Consider the following 17,269-nt stretch of genomic DNA (forward strand, 5'->3'; position numbering starts at 1 on the left):
GCCGTAATCGAATAAGACTAATTGGATCAGGGTATGTTCGTCGTCATTCTTGATAAACAAAGCCAAATTGGAGATTTTCCGTGCGTTGCTAAATCACATGCCGTAATCGATTGTGAGTAATTGGATATGGATATGTTCATAGTCATTCTTAACAAATAAAGCCCAAAGTGGAAATTTTCGTGCCTTGCTATGTCGACGTTGGACTATCTGATTGGTTACCATCAGTTTGACTTCTATAAGTGCTATTTTTTATGGATTGTAAACAGTTGGTGAGCACAATGCTTAGTTGACGAGGGTCTTGCTCCTCACAGCTCGAAATAGCTCTAGACCCTGATAATAATAGACCCTGATAATAAGGAAAAAGGAGGAGAGGTTTTCACCCTCTTCAGGGTATCCCAAAACATAAAAGTCAAATGCATAATTAGATTGTTGAATTTGGCTTATAGTTTTCCATCTATATCCAATCCAAATCCAAACATAGTCAAAGTACGCTTAAATGTAATGACATAGTGCCCATTAATTAGGATTCAACCTTTCCAACTCTTTAACTCATAATCAGCCGATTAAGCAAAATCCTTTTCAGGATGAACCCAGCCGAGGCAAGGCCTGGACTTAGTCGAACCCATACCTATACATGCGCCAATGGCAATTCGACTAGGTGAACCAAAGAAGGTCCATCTATCTTCAACTACTTGGCACATGGTAAGCTACAAACTCTTTGATGGACCCTTGTGTGTGTGTGTGTGTGTTAGGGTAGTATTATAGACCTTGTGTGTGTGCGTGTGTGTTAGAGTAGTATTATAGACCTTGTGTATGTGTGTGTGTTAGAGTAGTATTATAGACCTTGTGTGTGTGTGTGTGTGTTAGAGTAGTATTATAGACCTTGTGTGTGTGTGTGTGTGTGTTAGAGTAGTATTATAGACCTTGTGTGTGTGTGTTAGATTAGTATTATAGACCTTGTGTGTGTGTGTTGGAGTAGTATTATAATTTTTGCTTTCGCCACATTGCCTTAGACTCCATGTTAAAGTCGGCAGCCAAAGCTTATGTTGGTTTTGTTCGAACGGTGGTGACTCAATGTGGCCGTGGATGTTGGTAATTATTAGTGTTGTTCAAACCATGCAAATCATTTTATTCTTACGTGTTTGCTTTTTTACTTTTCTTCTTCTTTTGATCTTGCGAGCACACGAGGGCCTCGTTCTTAACACTGCTTCACACACACACACATAATATATATTTATATATATATAGAAAGAGAGAGAATATAAACACTTACATGCAGTATAATGAGTAATTTAATCATCATGATTCAAATCGACACATGCATATCTGGTTGTCAGTTGAATAAAATAACTACCGCCTAATTTGGAGGGTAGTTCACATATGTTTCTAACCAAATTTAACCGGACATTGATACTTCATGGTATATACAGTATGAGAGGGAGAGAGGGTAGTTGGACGTGAAAGACCTTGCCAAACATGTAGAGAATGCGATTTTGTAGTGTGCGAAAGATTTCAGTTCCTGTCTCGTTCCCTTTCTCTGTGATATAAAAAAAATAACAACAATAGTCATAATAAAGATGATAATAATGAGTAAGTGATCACTTCTAAAACAGCATGATAATCCCATCCATTATATTTAACTCTTTTCATTATATGGTAAATAGAGTAATTACACAATGATTGGATGGATCTAGCTTTTTGTATTCTCATTCAACCATAAAATACACAAAAATTGTAAAGCTATATTATCTCGGTCAACAATTTGGAGATTGCTAGAGATAAGATCATACCCATCCAGCAAATTTAAGAAAATCTTATGGGTTTTTTTCCCTATTCGCGCAGAGTATGACTTTATAGAGCTTTGATGCGGAAGAACAGAGGAAGAAGAAAAAGAAGAGGAAGGAAGACAGAATTCCACGATCACAAAGCAAGAAAGTGACCTATCCATAGGCTGGTGATCTAAGTCAGCACATGAACAATTGGCTTCCAAGTGCAAGCTTCTCATGATTGAATGATGCAAGCAGAACTTGCCCTGGAACAGAAAGCACCAAGTCAAAAGCCGTAAAATTTGACCTCAAGAACATCCTTGTTCAGCAAATTAAAAAGATCAACCTGGTTATTCTTTTTCCTTTTCTTTACAACTCATTTTTGCTTTTCCAAAGATTTTCAAAACGACACCTAACATTAGGCAATAATACAAATAGTAAGCTGATTTTTTTTTAATATTGTTAAAAACACAAAAGTAAGCTTGCTTGCTCTGAACCAGCATGAAAAACGCTTCTGGGCCAGAAAGAGGCCATCCATCAGATCAGTTAGGTCCTGCACTTACTCCACAATGAAATCAGTTTCAAAGTGAAGTCAGAGCAGTTCAATCACGTTCGGCCCACCGCAATCTTGGTGTGCAGTGTCCCCAGGCAGGCCCCGGCCCCACTCAGTGGGGCTGTACACCAAGACTGCAGGGACCCGAAACAAGATTCTCTTTCAATGTTTACTTAGGAGAAACTGCCTTCATTATAAAACTGCCAAAGGTCCACATTAGTAGATATAGTCAACAAAAAATTGGGCTACAAGTGTTTGCTTGTTGGCGTGACAGATCTATCAATAATTATTACTTGAAGCTCTGAAACTGCTCAAGATTCAGCAAGAGATGCCGCCATTGCATTCAGTAGCACATGAAACTTTTAGTTTTTAATTTGCCCAAAAGGCTTGTTGGTTATGATTAAATTTGTTGGATGATGTTGATTTAAACCTGCCAATAAATAGAAAAAAGAGCCAAGTTGCTGGATGGCCTACCACAGACTGGAAGCATGGGTTGTCAAATGCCAAACGGTTTTCCGATGGCTAAAATTTAAAAAATTATCGCTAAATGAATACTAAATTGTCACTAAAGCTAGCATAAATTTGTCGCTGCATCATACGTTGGTTTACGAATGCCTATATAGTGCTGTTTTTTAGTGACAAACTTTTAAATTTTACTCGTTCGGCATCTGGTAAGATAGAATCATCTCATATAGCGGTTGGCCCCTGGGTACTAGATCCAACGAATGATCTTGACAGTAGATTTTTCCAGCATTGAAGGTTAAAATAAAAGGAAAGAAGAAGAAATAATGAAATTGCGTTTTTTTTTCTCCCAACTGTCCATATAATGTAAAATCAGTGGTTTGGATTGTTCTTGAAGAATCAAGCACTTCAGAGTCTGACACCAACTCATTTGTACATCTATGCATGAAAAATGTGTAAAATATTTTTAATTTAACAAAGAAAAACAAATCCATATATATGTTTCTTTAATTGCGACAATCTTGCTGCCCATTCTTGGGCTAGACGTTTCCTCTTCCTTGAAGCAAGGGCAGAGCTGGGAACACAAAAGAATGTGAGGGTAGGTGGTTTATTGATTCTCCTTTAAAATATTAGTTTTTCAACAATCTCTATACCAATTCTTCTTAATAAAGCAATATTAATAATCAAAAGTTTGCGTCGGCTGCAGCCTTTCCAAAGAAGAAACATTATTATGACTATTATTATAATTTTTTGTGTTATCTTACACATGAAAAAATAAGACATACTATTTTCTGACCATGTTGCAATAATAATTTTTTGGGTAAGGATTCTCCTCATACATTCTTGTGTTGTTTGAAAGGCATATTTTCATTCAACACAGAACAAATGCATGCATCAATCTTTAGCATTGTATTGCTTTACCCAGCTATACACACACACACACATATTTATTTCCTTTTTATATAGGCAGGTTCTTATATATAAGAAACACATTGCATATGTTCTCTCCATTGTCTTTTCTGTTGTTGTGGGCAACAGTGATTGCAAACTTCCAATCTGAAAAAGAAAGAAGCCAACCTTACTTGAACATGATAACAATTTATAATGAGAAATCATGGAAGGCAGTGATATAATAAGCCTTTTAGTATTATTGTCAGTGTTGATTCCAAATAAAAAAAAAAATCCACGAGCAAGACATCACCACCTTTTTGGCCATTCACACTGTTAAGACGCAAATTGCGACTTGAGCTTTTAATGGCCTTCTAGAAAATTTTGCCCTCAAGTATGTTCTTTCTCTTCATTTTCCTTTTCTTTAATGCGCATGACTCCAAATGAATAACAGTACCTGTTACATTAATTACTCTTAATCATAATATTGATATTAATTATTTGCTTGATGTATGTCGAACGTAAAGTGAATTCATAGTTCCATTTACACAGGTGTTACTACATTGGATTGAAGGTGGACCCAGCTTGTAACAAGTGCAAAGAAGGGCTCTTTCTTTCTCTCTTTGTTTGGTGGTGGGGGGTGTTTTTGTCAGTAGGTGGTCCAACTAAGTAGTTAGGTTGGACTCATGGGGACCAAATAGTACATGTAGCTGGCATGGTTTAGAGAATTTCATACTCTGACCAAAGTATGCAATTGTTGCAAACGGCGAGTTAACAATATATTCTCAGCTAGGGTTTGAACTTATGTCCTTAAAGTTCAATGACACCATGAATTCAATAGTCAAGAATCTGCCTCCTGGTGTAGTTTGTCTATATATATATATATATATATATATATATATATATATATATATATATAGAGAGAGAGAGAGAGAGAGAGAGAGAGAGAGAAAGAGAGATTTGTAGGTGCCAGACCCTTAGGTCTTAAACCAGTAAAAAATAATCTTAGTTGGTTGTTTTTTTAAGAAGAATGGTTGAGAAAAAAAGAAGAAAAAAAGGATAAAATATTTTAATAATCTAGCATTACTCCATCTTGGAAAGACCACAAGGCAACATAATTCCTTATGAGTCTAGCACCTAAGGACTTGGTACCTACCAATTTCTCTTTCCTCTCTGTTTGTGTGTGTGTGTATATATATATATATATATATATATATATATATATATATATATATATATATATATATATATATATATATATATATATATATATATATATATATATATATATATATATATAGTGCCATTAGGTATGGCTAAAATTAGAAGTTCGTTGCTAAAGGTACCATAAAGTACCGCTAATGCCAATGCAGTGACTGTTTTTAGTGACAAAAAAATTAATTTTAGCCATTATCCAACACTCTGGATGCTCCAACCTCTCATACATTCAGCCTTATATATATATATATATATATATATATATATATATATATATATATATATATATATATATGGATAAAATTTAAATTTTTGTTACTAAACAATGGCGAGTAAATTGGCATTAGGTAGTGGTTTTAGAGAAAAAATTATGGTTCATTTACTGACAAACTTTTAAATTTTTATCCATGTGGCAACTACCGCATCATTTGACTTTTCCTTTATATATAAAATCTGATAAAAGTGCTTCGGAGTTGAATCTGGATCTAAAGAAGTCTACGTCTTGTAGTGGTCCCGCCCACTGTCACCCCTGATTCCAACATATCTAGCCCACGAACTTCAGCTTGAAATCATAGAGCCACGTTGCCCAGTTGTTTTTTGGTGCATTTCCCCATAAAATAGTTCATGCATGTTCCATCGTTCCTTCGATGTTACTTCACTGTTGTCCCTTTCAATGCATTGCATTTTTACCAGTAGGGCCAGCCAGGACAAGGCCGAGGGTTCCCCATCGTCCAGCAACTTGGAAGCCCCATTATGGCCAACCTTTCCAAGTTAACATCAGGTGGTCCATATTCTACCAGAGCAGACATTCATCATGAAACCTTTCTAGACCATGCACCTACCAGTCGGATGCATTGCACCCGACCGTGTCATCATTATTCAATTGCTTGGCGCAGGCGCTTCTTACTAGATTGGGCCATGCCTCACCATGTGTACTCTTTCATCACCGGCCCCTTGTCCTCGATTTCCCATCAATAGATCATCACAAGAATCAATTGTGTCTGACAAGATAAAACTGGAAACTAAGGTTAATTAGTCATTAAAAATAAAATTATAACTATTATTTTCACATTATATAGTTACTTTAAGTTTGACAATAATACATGTATCGATTATTTAGTTTGAGAATGTAATATAGATCAAAGTGCTTAAGGTGATTGATGTCATTCAGGGCGCATAGTTCGACCAGCTATGTTATATGCCCGTACATCTATGGTTTCATTGCTAGTTTGTTTATTCAAATTTAAAACCTTATTACCCTAATATACTTGCAACTTCAAATCCAAATTAGAAACCATGCATATTAGCCTGGGCAGCCCAAGTTTATTAAAGCTACAACCTAAATACGGTGCAATTATATACTTTATAAAATGACTTTGCTTCGTGACGGGTTTACAAAGGACCTTTAATCAACCGAATGGACCCCTAAGGTATAACAAATTAGTATTTCACTACCACCTGTTTAAATGATGCTAAAACCTCATCAGCATCCTGGTTTTAGTATCCAAACTAGTTTAAAATAAATTGATTTGATTCTAAAGCAGGCCTTCGATATATAGTTTTAGCTACTGTCAAATATATATTTACACCAAAGCAACGTTAAATATGTTAGCATGTTTCATCTACAAGTGTTTAATACGCCGAAGCTAAATGCCATTGTATATAAGATGATTGTCATTGTCTTTTAACTACCATGTGCCATTTTTACAATTCATTCAAATCAGTTCTTAATGAATGAGGTTTCCTATAATATCAAACTAACACTATGTGAATGATCCATGAATTTACTCCAAAGTTTAAGACAGATTCACAAAACACTAAAATTAAGTGTCCTTGAATCTACCCCAATCTTTAACTAGGACAAATTCATGGAACACCCACAAAGTGTTCTATTTGCCGAATGACCCTTAGGGAGCAAGAAACACCATCAGCATGTCTAAATCAGTTAGACCATAAAAAAATAAGTTGGGCATATTGCTTAATGTGAACTGTGCTTGCTGCATTTTCAAACTTTAGCATACACAGGAAAAGCCACTATTCTGAATCTTGTGGGCTGGCACTGCTCACCTTTTACATGGACATAAGATAGCATAAATTGTATATACAAGTCCCAACAGCTCTAACCACCCCACTGGAACTATTAATAAAAAACCGAGACTCGCAATGTGGAAGAGCATTTCAGAAAAGACAAATTGCATGGCTTCTAAATCTAATGAGACAAGCACAGCGATCCTAGCGCTTCACGTGCATGCTCGCTAATGTGCATGTAACCAAATTTTGTACTTTTTTCTTGCATTTTCTTCTCAGCGGAAAAATGTGGCCAAGTTCTTGACCAATTCTGGAAATTTTTTATTCTTCAAGGGTTTGGGCATGTGATGTCACTTCTGTTCGGCACATTTTAATGTCAGACCTTGTGGAAGGAAGCCCCTACACAAATATGCTACGGTTCTTTCCTTGTAGTTTACTCAAGTAATTGATCATGTTTATCACTATCTTCATACATATTAATACTTGTTTCGTAGGGCTTCCTTTTTCTTTCAGTGACAACAAGGAAATAATGTTGCCTTAGATTTCTTGCTTTTAGAAATCATATATTTACTACAAGGATCAAGAGGTTTTCCTCGACCAGGGTATCTCTCTAGTTATTATTGGAGACAATAAGAAAGTTCCTGTTAAATCATTGCACAAGACTTACCTTAAATGATTGTTATTTTTCATCTTCTTGGATTTTGTGGGAAATGCTTGATGAAGTGTTTATCAAACTGGAAACCTAGTGTCAATCACTACAAAAGAACAGATATGTTTTGACGTATGAAAAAAAATCACATCAGTAAATATACATTTTTATTGACATTGTTTCGTTTTAAACATAAGGTCAATCATTGCGGTGTTAGTAAAGATGGGGATTTACTGACATGTAGTAGATCTGCGTCATTGATCTATAGCGGTGAAAACTTCCATTTTTATCGGATGTCTCCGAAGAGACAAAACTTCCAATTATGTGAATCGAACATTTTTTTTTCCATTTGAGGGCACCTATAGCAGTGAAAATTTCACCGGTATCAAATAAACAACTATCACACCCTAGCAAAACGTCAGTAAACCTTCTCTTACTGCTGCTTTTAGTAAACAGTGCTGCAAAAATGTCAGTGAAAATTTTATCTTTCACTGGTTTTGCTGACATTTTTCTTAAAACATCACTAAAGGTCTCAACCTTAATTTAGTGACATTTCTCTGATAGTTTCAGTAAAGTTTCTCTTCTTGTTGCTTATTTAGTGATATTTTCCACAAAATTTCAGTAAATATATCATCTTTTGTTGGTTTTCAATGATGTTTTTGTGTTAAACGTCACTCAAGTTGATGACTTTCAGTGACGTTGATCATAAACGTTAGTGAAGGTGAAACTCTTCAATCTCCCATGCTATTTTATTTTGAAATTCAATTAATCATAACACGATACTTTGCTTTAGTAAATGTTCAATTTTAAATGCCCCGCTTGACCTTCCTTTCCACAACATGTTCAACCTGTGGTGATGCGAAATTTCGCATTAGTAAAACTTTGACTGTTACATGAAAATGGATGCACTCTCCTCATCTCAAAACTCTATTTCTCCTTTCCTCCTTCTCGTCCTCTCATTGGTATGCTCCTCCCTCTTTCTCTCTCTTCCTCTCCCTTTCTCTCCTTTTTGTGGATTTCATATGGCTAGTTTTTTACATTTTTCTTCTTCCTTTTAAATTATGTTGCAAAAAAGACAATTTTAGATGTCATTGCCGCTATGGATGTTCCTAGTGCTTCGAGTTATTAGTTTTTTATTTTATTTTATTTCCTGTTTTTCTTTTTAAATTATGAAATGTTTATGAAGCTAGAAACTTAGTGCCATTAATGTTGATTTTAGGGCTTCTTGGCAGCACTTTTTAAAAGGTTAATTGGATTGACCCTAACATCCTTGCCATTTTTTTGTACCGGCCCATGTAACCCATTCTCATGTCCTTGCTTCATGGATATGTTGCAAAACCATTGACATGGATTCTATGACACAGTATGGAGTGTGAAAAATTATCAGTGGAAGCGAAGTTGTTGATGAGGATATATGAGACAATCAAATTTTACCATTTTGGTTTAATCTAGTGGCTAAAGTCACATCAAACTAATATTATTGAATTATTTGTTGCCTAAATGGAGTCAAATACATGAATCTTGGTACATTCCTAAAGATGGATTTTAAGCTAGTAAGATCAGGATTTGGCTTAAGTCGGGAGTGGTCAGGTCACAAGATTCCATATTCCAACTTCTTAAAAAAAGTTGCAATAATTAATAAAGCTAGTACACATTTTGTGTTTTTTATTGCTCTACAATAATGAGGAAGACAAGATTTGATGTGAGCCACTTTAGTAGTTTGAATCCAAATTAGGTCCATGCTTGACAGTTAGCTTGAAGGAGGTTAAATAGTCACCTAGAGTACACCAGCATGAGAGGAGAGTGCCCTTGGATGACCATGCGACCCGGGGCAGAGGGAAGGGTGCTTGGGCCGGCCTGGGTGAGTGCAGGAAAAAAAAAAAATTTATATTAAAAAAATCAATTTTTTTTAGTATGGTCGGATCCGTCTCTCCACTTGGCCCGACCCGTCGCTCCTCTTGGCCCGACTTGCCGTTCGTCTTGGTTTGTTTTGCCCGCCTCTGAAGAAAATCCTGGCTCCGCCCCTGCATGTGACTTGATCCATTTGTCTAGATTTGTCACCAGATCCACATGAAGCAACAACTTATGTAGAATAGCAATATCCATATCAATAGAATGATGCAATGAATACTAGCAGGCTTGCACGAAAAGATGTAGACCAAGTGCCTTACATGTCCTTGGCCCGTAAGCCTTACCTCATCAAACATAGAAGATGACTCGACTTTCCAACACAGATATGTAGATATTGGTGTATCTCACTGCATTGAAATAGAAGGACAAGCTCTAGAAAATGTAGCAACATCTCATGATCGAGTTTCTTACATTCCTATTTTGGCAGATGATGCTCGTAACATTGTGTGCCACACACACTTGGAGTCCGATCCAACAGCCAAGAGGGTGTTGCCTTCATTTTTGGGCTCTATTCTCATCAAGAAGGAAGGAGACATGCTTGTGCTAAAGAAAGAAGCCCCGCCAATTCTTAGGATAGTTCCAGTCTTCTCTTTGGCCCATCATAATGAGAAGCTCCTAGTAAGTCTTTCGTGATCACAGGAGATTCCATGGGAATTCGTTGAGAGCATTTTAGTTAAAATTTTTTTTAGTTTGTTTTAATTATCTTTTACTTGGTGTATCTGTGATTGGATGACTATGTATATGCCTTGTGATTGCTCTCTCTCTCTCTCTCTCTTGCTCCCTTTCTCTCTCTCTTGCTCCCTTTCTCTCTCTCTCTCTCTCTCTCTCTCTCTCTCTCTCGCTTGCTCTCGGCTAGGCTGTGCAGCTGCAGGCTGTCCTTGGCCCTTAGAAATTCTTCACTTGTCTGTCCTATCAATGCGACCATGTAACTTGCCTCTAGCCTTCTTGCTAACTTCTTTCAACAGCCTAATCCCCTGCCCTCAAACCTTGAATTATTTGGCTTCTCACATTGCAAGAGCACAAGGCCACCTATCCCTCTTGTATGAGCCATTGTTAAGCCGACTTAGGTCTTGGCAAGAATTTCACTCAGCCCATGGCATATGAAGCCAAAACTCGCCTAGGCCTCAAGTAATTGAAGTCTCTCCTAAGTCAAATATGCAATGCCAAAGACCTACTTGATGAGGGGACAACTGATCTCGGGTTTACCATGTGAAAAGGCTCCCAGGCTTCTCGTGAATTACATGCCAAACCTCTTGGCCATCCCTTACCTTCCTAGTCCTCAGCCTAGCCCTCTTGTCTCTCTCATTCCATGGTTGGCGTGTGACACCTTGTACCCAAATTTCATGACTCCCGACATAGATATGCTAGCTCACTAGCAATGAGTTAAATGATTCTATTATGAAAGTTTAGCTGGACTAGGGGTGGATTAAACATGTATGCATTTATTTTTTCTTTAAAGTTTGTCTAGGTTAGAGGTTCCTTGTTTTATTTATATGAATGAATTTGACACGACCTAGGATTTAGGGGTGGCAGGAAAGACGACATCAATTGGTATCATAACTATTAGGTTGTGATTTCATGGTTTTCAAGCAAGCTCAGCGCATAGACATATTTCAAAAGGAGTTCAACATGGTTTAGGAGAATACCATGATTGTGCATGGAGAGACATTCACTACAGCATAGATATAACAAACTAGAAAGTTGCTGCGGTAAATGCAAACTTGCAAAAAATGCTCACATAGCTAGTGCAACAACTTGTGGACATTGACAACATTAAACATAAAAGATCACCTGTGGGATGCATATGAAAATGAGAGTTTCATATTTCATAAAAGAACTCGAGGGTATAAAGAGAGAGTTCCCACTTTGCTTCACATAAAACTTGATGGCAAAATATATCTTAAACTGAATTCTTGAAGCAAACTAATACTTTGATTGTCAAACATATAATATTTGCAACATATCCCTATAGCAACCATTTAGTTTGAAGTTGAGGCTATGTAGAGGTATAGGTGGTTTTACATGATAAAACAACTTTTTATATGTGATGATAACATGACTAGGGAACAACAATCATTAGATTTGAGGAGTTATCTTTCACTATCTATGAAGTCAAAGTCAAAGAACTCAAACGAACAGGTTCATTGCATGATTACATTACCAAATTAAGGGGTTCCACTATCCTGATTGATGAAATACCCCAAAACATCAATAGGGTAGTTGGTCGAATTTGGGAAGACCTCCGATTGGAGTCCATCTCACCAACCTAACACCAAACAAAATGTGATGTTGACATAAGAAAAATGGATGTAAAAAGTTGTACTACTAAGATAAACATGCTTTCTCTAAAACCATCCCACCAGCACATCCCAAAATCTGACTCTAAACTAAGTTCTATGGTTTTATCCACTCAATTCAGCCCAAAATTGAATACATTTATCATATCAAAAGGAGGCAAAACAAAAGCCTTTGTTATAACTATGATAAAAAATAATTTAAGAATCAAAAATGTAAATCATTACAGGTATTTATCCTCATAAGAATCTTCCTCCAAAAATCGAAGAGAAAGTTGTAACAAATGAGAATGATGGATCACTTGGACTAGCTCTATTTGCTTGGGGTACTATACTTTCATTTTTCAGCTGCAATGTGAACATTTATTTCTTTAATTTGAATTGTCCTATTCATAAAAGTAAACCAGTTTCCTTCAGATTCATGATAGATATTTTGATTGTCAAAACATGCATATTATGCAACATATCTCTGCAACAACTCTTTAATTTGAAGTTGAAGATATGAGGACATATTAATGGTTTTATAAGACCAAACAACTTTTCATACGAGATGAAATGATTAGAGAAATAAACATAAGATTCAAAGAGTAGTCTTCCATAAATTACGAATTCAAAATTAGTAACCTCAAATAAATAGATTTCTTGCATGATTACATTGCTAAATTTGAAGGTTCAAGTAATTTGATTGATTGAAACCCCCTAAAACCTTGATAGTGTAATCCATTGGTGGAATCTAAAAAGACTTCCCAACTGTAGTGCATCAAATCATCTCAATACCATTCAAAACTATTTTCATATAGCTAGGTTGGTAAATGAAAATAATTGTATAGAAAGTCATCATAGTAAGGTAAATGTAATTCCTATATAAAACGTCCCACAAACACATTCTGAAATTTGGCTATAAGCCAAGTTCTAAAGTTCTTAAAAGAATCTTCCTCCAAAGATACAAGATAGATTTTGTAAATACGAAGAATGATAGATTTCTTGGTCTGGCTCCTTTTGCTTAGGGCACTATGCTTTGAGAACATAGGTTTTTCTCATTTGGGTTTTGTTAATGGAAGGTTCATCAATTTCCACCAGATTCACAATAGTAAGAGGGATGAAAGAAGGGAACAACAACTTGGTTCCTGCTGACTTCTATTACAGTTGGGCTACATGGAGATAGACATGGTAAAAAAGATCATAAATATTACAAAAGAGTTCAAGACGTAAACAAAGGCTGAGGTCTTCCCCATCATGGTGAAGGAGTGGAATATCTTGAGCAGCTTGAGTTGCATCGCAGGGCTAGGAGCCTATGTGCCATCCATGGGAATAAGAAGAAGAAAAGAGAATGAAGGAAAGAAAAAAACAAAAAAGTGAGGACTTGTTCTAATTCACTCATGTTCCTATTGGATGACATTTTTGAGAAAGGCGACTCAATTCTTAGTTAATGTTTAGGCCCATTACACTGAAGTCAATGCTTGGTAGCTCACACAATGTCATTCTAAGTCCATGTGTCTTAGGAGATGATAAAAATCTAGACAACATGGTACCTTACCATGTCTACTCAATTTGCTATTCCGATCCCATTTCAATGGCTATAACATTTAGTTCTCCCATGAACTTGCCCAAATCGAAAAGGGATGATCCAATAAGGTTATTTTCAAACTCATATGTGCATGAGTATATTTTTGTATGTTAGGTTTCACCATCCGCAATATGTCAGATTATTCAAAGTTTTAGATGATGAAAATTCTAGTGACTTGGGAAAGCACATTATTTGGGAATGCACGAAAGCATGATTATGAGAGTAAATTAATTAAAGATAGACCTTGTCAAGTGTATTGTCATTTTTCTTGTAGTTTCCAAAGCATTAATTTATTGCTCACTTTTGCTGTTTGATAATGCCAATGTATCACACAAAAGCTGGAAGAATGTATTTTACATTCTTGTTGCTACAAGTTGCATGCAGATATTTCCAATATCTAGGTGCCCCATTGAAATGATAATGTAGACATTCCAACTATCTCAAGTTCCTAAAACTCACTTGACGCCTCTTCTATTGTGTGATCAAATATATAATTTCATGATGAATTCACTCATCCATTCATCCATTCTCTCCAAAGGACTTCAGTTTAAACAACACTTATCATGCAACAACATTGTTTATGATGTTCTAATAAAAAACTTGAATGGGACATATGAAAATTATGGTAAGATAAATTGGAAACAAGCATATGCTATTTCTCTATGAAAATTTTGCTGGTAATTTTCCATCTTATTTTTTTATTTATGAAGCCACTTTCAGCGCCCATGGCCCAGTTGCATTACCTTGTCGATTTTGTAAGGTAAAACACTTTTAAATGCTGTAGGGGACTTAGAGCTAGCCAATGCTTATGCAGAAGTACTGAAGAAGATTGCCATGATGTGGAAAAAAATGTAGAATAGGTCAGATCCTTTTCTCCATTTTTTTGTTTTTGTCATTTCTCTTATTTGTTCTAGGTAGTTGTTTTCTAGACCACACCTAGTCTATTAGATTTAAATTAGTTGAGGTTATCCAGCGGCCCTGCAACCATGTTAGTCTCCTCTCTTATTTTTTATCATTGTCCTCAAATGACATCCTCAATATGAATGTGATTTTTTTCCCATGTCTTGCTTTCTGTTTCCTTTTCAAACCAACTTGCTTATATTAATTTTTCACTTTGCTCATTTTATCTGCGTTATTTCGAGTCTTGACCATCTACACTTATATTTGAGCTTAGTTGCAAAATGATATTCATGCATTTCACTAGTAATCCATTAGTTGATGTGCAGCAGGTAGGGCGGCGGGTCGCAATCCATTAGTTGATGTGCAGCACGTACGGCTGCACACAGCTCTAGCTTGAATCGACTCAGAAAACTAACACCCGAGCTCTGTTCAAACACGAGTCGAGCTCTATAGAATAGGCTCAAGCTCAGATCGAACTCGTTTAACTCATTTTTGTTAAGCCAGCCTAGTTTCTTTGAGCTTGTTTAACGCGTTTAGTTGCTGCTCATTTAACTATTCTCTCGTTATATTTCAGCATTCATTATGCGGTCGAGTCAAGTCGAGTTTAAGCAAGTCGAATTCTTACAACTCTAACTCAACTCATTTTACATTTTGAGCATACATTTGATCTCGATCTTGATTTGTTTATAAACCAGTTGAACGAGTTGGGTTCAAGTCAAATCCTTGTGCAGCCCTTGTAGCACAGTATCAATCCATCTTGGGCCCTCAGGGGCAGAAAGAAGGGATATGGCTTGTATCATCCCACAACGTTTGAGATGCTTGATCTCACACAATATAGATCGAATTGTTTTGCATCAAGGGCCTCATATATATCTGCCAAATTTTCTGCCCAAGATATAGATCAATATGCACGTTAAACAACTTATTACCCGTGGTCAATATGCACCAAAGGTCCGAGATATATAGCTTCCTTTGTTTCAGATAATAAATATATAAATGTAAACTTACAAGCCCTAGAAGTTGGCCTACTTTAGGCCATGTATTAACCTATCAAGATATTGAGATCACACTCATATTTATGTTAGATTACACTGTCTAAAGCATTTTTCTATAAAAAAATATTGATAATAAAGCTGGAAAAACAGTAAAACACATATATTATTTATGAAAAGAACTCTTTAAGATGAATGTAGGTGCTCCTTAGATCAGAGCGTGGAGAAAAGGGGAAAGAGAGATGGAGAGAGTTTCTTTTTGACATTTTTTTGCTCATATTGTAAATTAATCAATTGTCTACAGGTGATCCTCCTAAGAAAAAAAGAATAAATCCATATAAAAATAATATTTTTTAAATGTGTAACTAAGGTTTGTTAAAGGTTAAATAATGAATATTGGTCGGAACTCATTTAGCTTATCACTAATATTCTTCCATATGTATGCACGAGGGATACGACTTCTATGTTGATTTTCATAGGTTTAGATGTAAAGAATATATATACCAAATACAATTAGTTTTTTCAAGAACATGAAAAAAAATGTGACTGGACGGACAGATTGGTAATATATATATATATATATATATATATATATATATATATATACTAAACCTATATATATATAGATGCTTATGCTTCACATGTTTTTTCAGTATATCACACACACACACACACACACACGCACACACATATATAGTTAACTAGTTTTTTATGCTTCACACATTAAGCTAGAGAGAGAGAGAGAGAGAGAGAGAGAGAGAGAGAGAGAGAGAGAGAGAGAGAGAGAGAGAAATTTTCCACCAAGTACACATCACTTGAAAAAAAGAGAAGGGATCCGTACAGACAAAATGTACATGGTGGAAGCCGAGACATTAATTTGTGGGCAAAGTGTGGTCAATCAGGCGAATATCAAGTGATACCCATTTCAAACCCTGGTTATCATTAGTTTCGGACCTTTGGTATCTTTGCCAGATTCATTGACTTCAACTTATTGGATCTTATGTAATTGAATTCAGATCCAGATTTTTAGGCCTTATTTTCTCGAGCCAAATTTGGGACCAGCTTACATACATAAAATTGTATGTATTCAGGTGATGAGATTTGTACCAAATCCCAGTTGAATATTTGACTCAGATTCCAATTCGCACGGTTCTAAAGGTGCAAGCTTACTTAACCTAAATCGAACAAAGAGGTCCAAATTTCTTCAGCAGATAAGACTAAGTGTATTCAAATTGAATCAATAATCGTATCCTATATGCTTCAGTCTCCACTGGACGCTAGCCAGCTGGTTGGACTATAGTGCTCGAAGGATTCTCATTTGCCAGTTTGTGTTTTCTCATGAAACCACTTGTCTATACAAAATTCTCTGATTCTTGAAATGTTGCCATCCTTCAATCTCTTTGTCTAGTTCGCTGGTTATGTAAGTTGTACTTTCGTGCCCAATATGATTAATGACAAAAATATCTTCCGTTAGTAGAAAATAGAAAACTTTTGTAAAGACAAAAAAGAAAACGAAAAAATGAAAAATATTAAAAAAGACATTTTTTTTAAAAATAATTGTTAAAGTACCCCCTTTTTCTTTTGGGGTTGCATGCACCTAACGGCACACACAACGCACTCTCCTCCATTAGGGGCTGAGAGTTGTCATATTAACCATTTGATTGTTTTTGGGCTTTTTGGAAAATGAAATAACCAACTCTTTGGTTGCAGCTTAAAAAATGCACACTAATGATCAGGTGCATTGTCCCTACGCCAAGGCCTTATGCGAAGTTAAGATTGTAAAGACAAAGGAAAAGTCCGTGAGGGTTTTATAACTCAGACAAGCGACAGAGTTTCTCAGCCTGGAATGGTTTAGCCTCAATAAAATTAAGAAAAGAAAAGCCCGCTGATGGCAAACTCCATATCTACAGATTCAGAAGCCAAATACCAACTTGCCAACATTTGGGTGCTTAATTTCCTTCATTCATTAAACACATGCACATACATAGACGCACAAATTCGTGCCCCCAAATGCATGCACAACCACATACATATAAATGAA

The sequence above is a fragment of the Nymphaea colorata genome, chromosome 8, assembly GCF_008831285.2.
Source record: "Nymphaea colorata isolate Beijing-Zhang1983 chromosome 8, ASM883128v2, whole genome shotgun sequence".
In the NCBI taxonomy this organism is placed as follows: domain Eukaryota; kingdom Viridiplantae; phylum Streptophyta; class Magnoliopsida; order Nymphaeales; family Nymphaeaceae; genus Nymphaea; species Nymphaea colorata.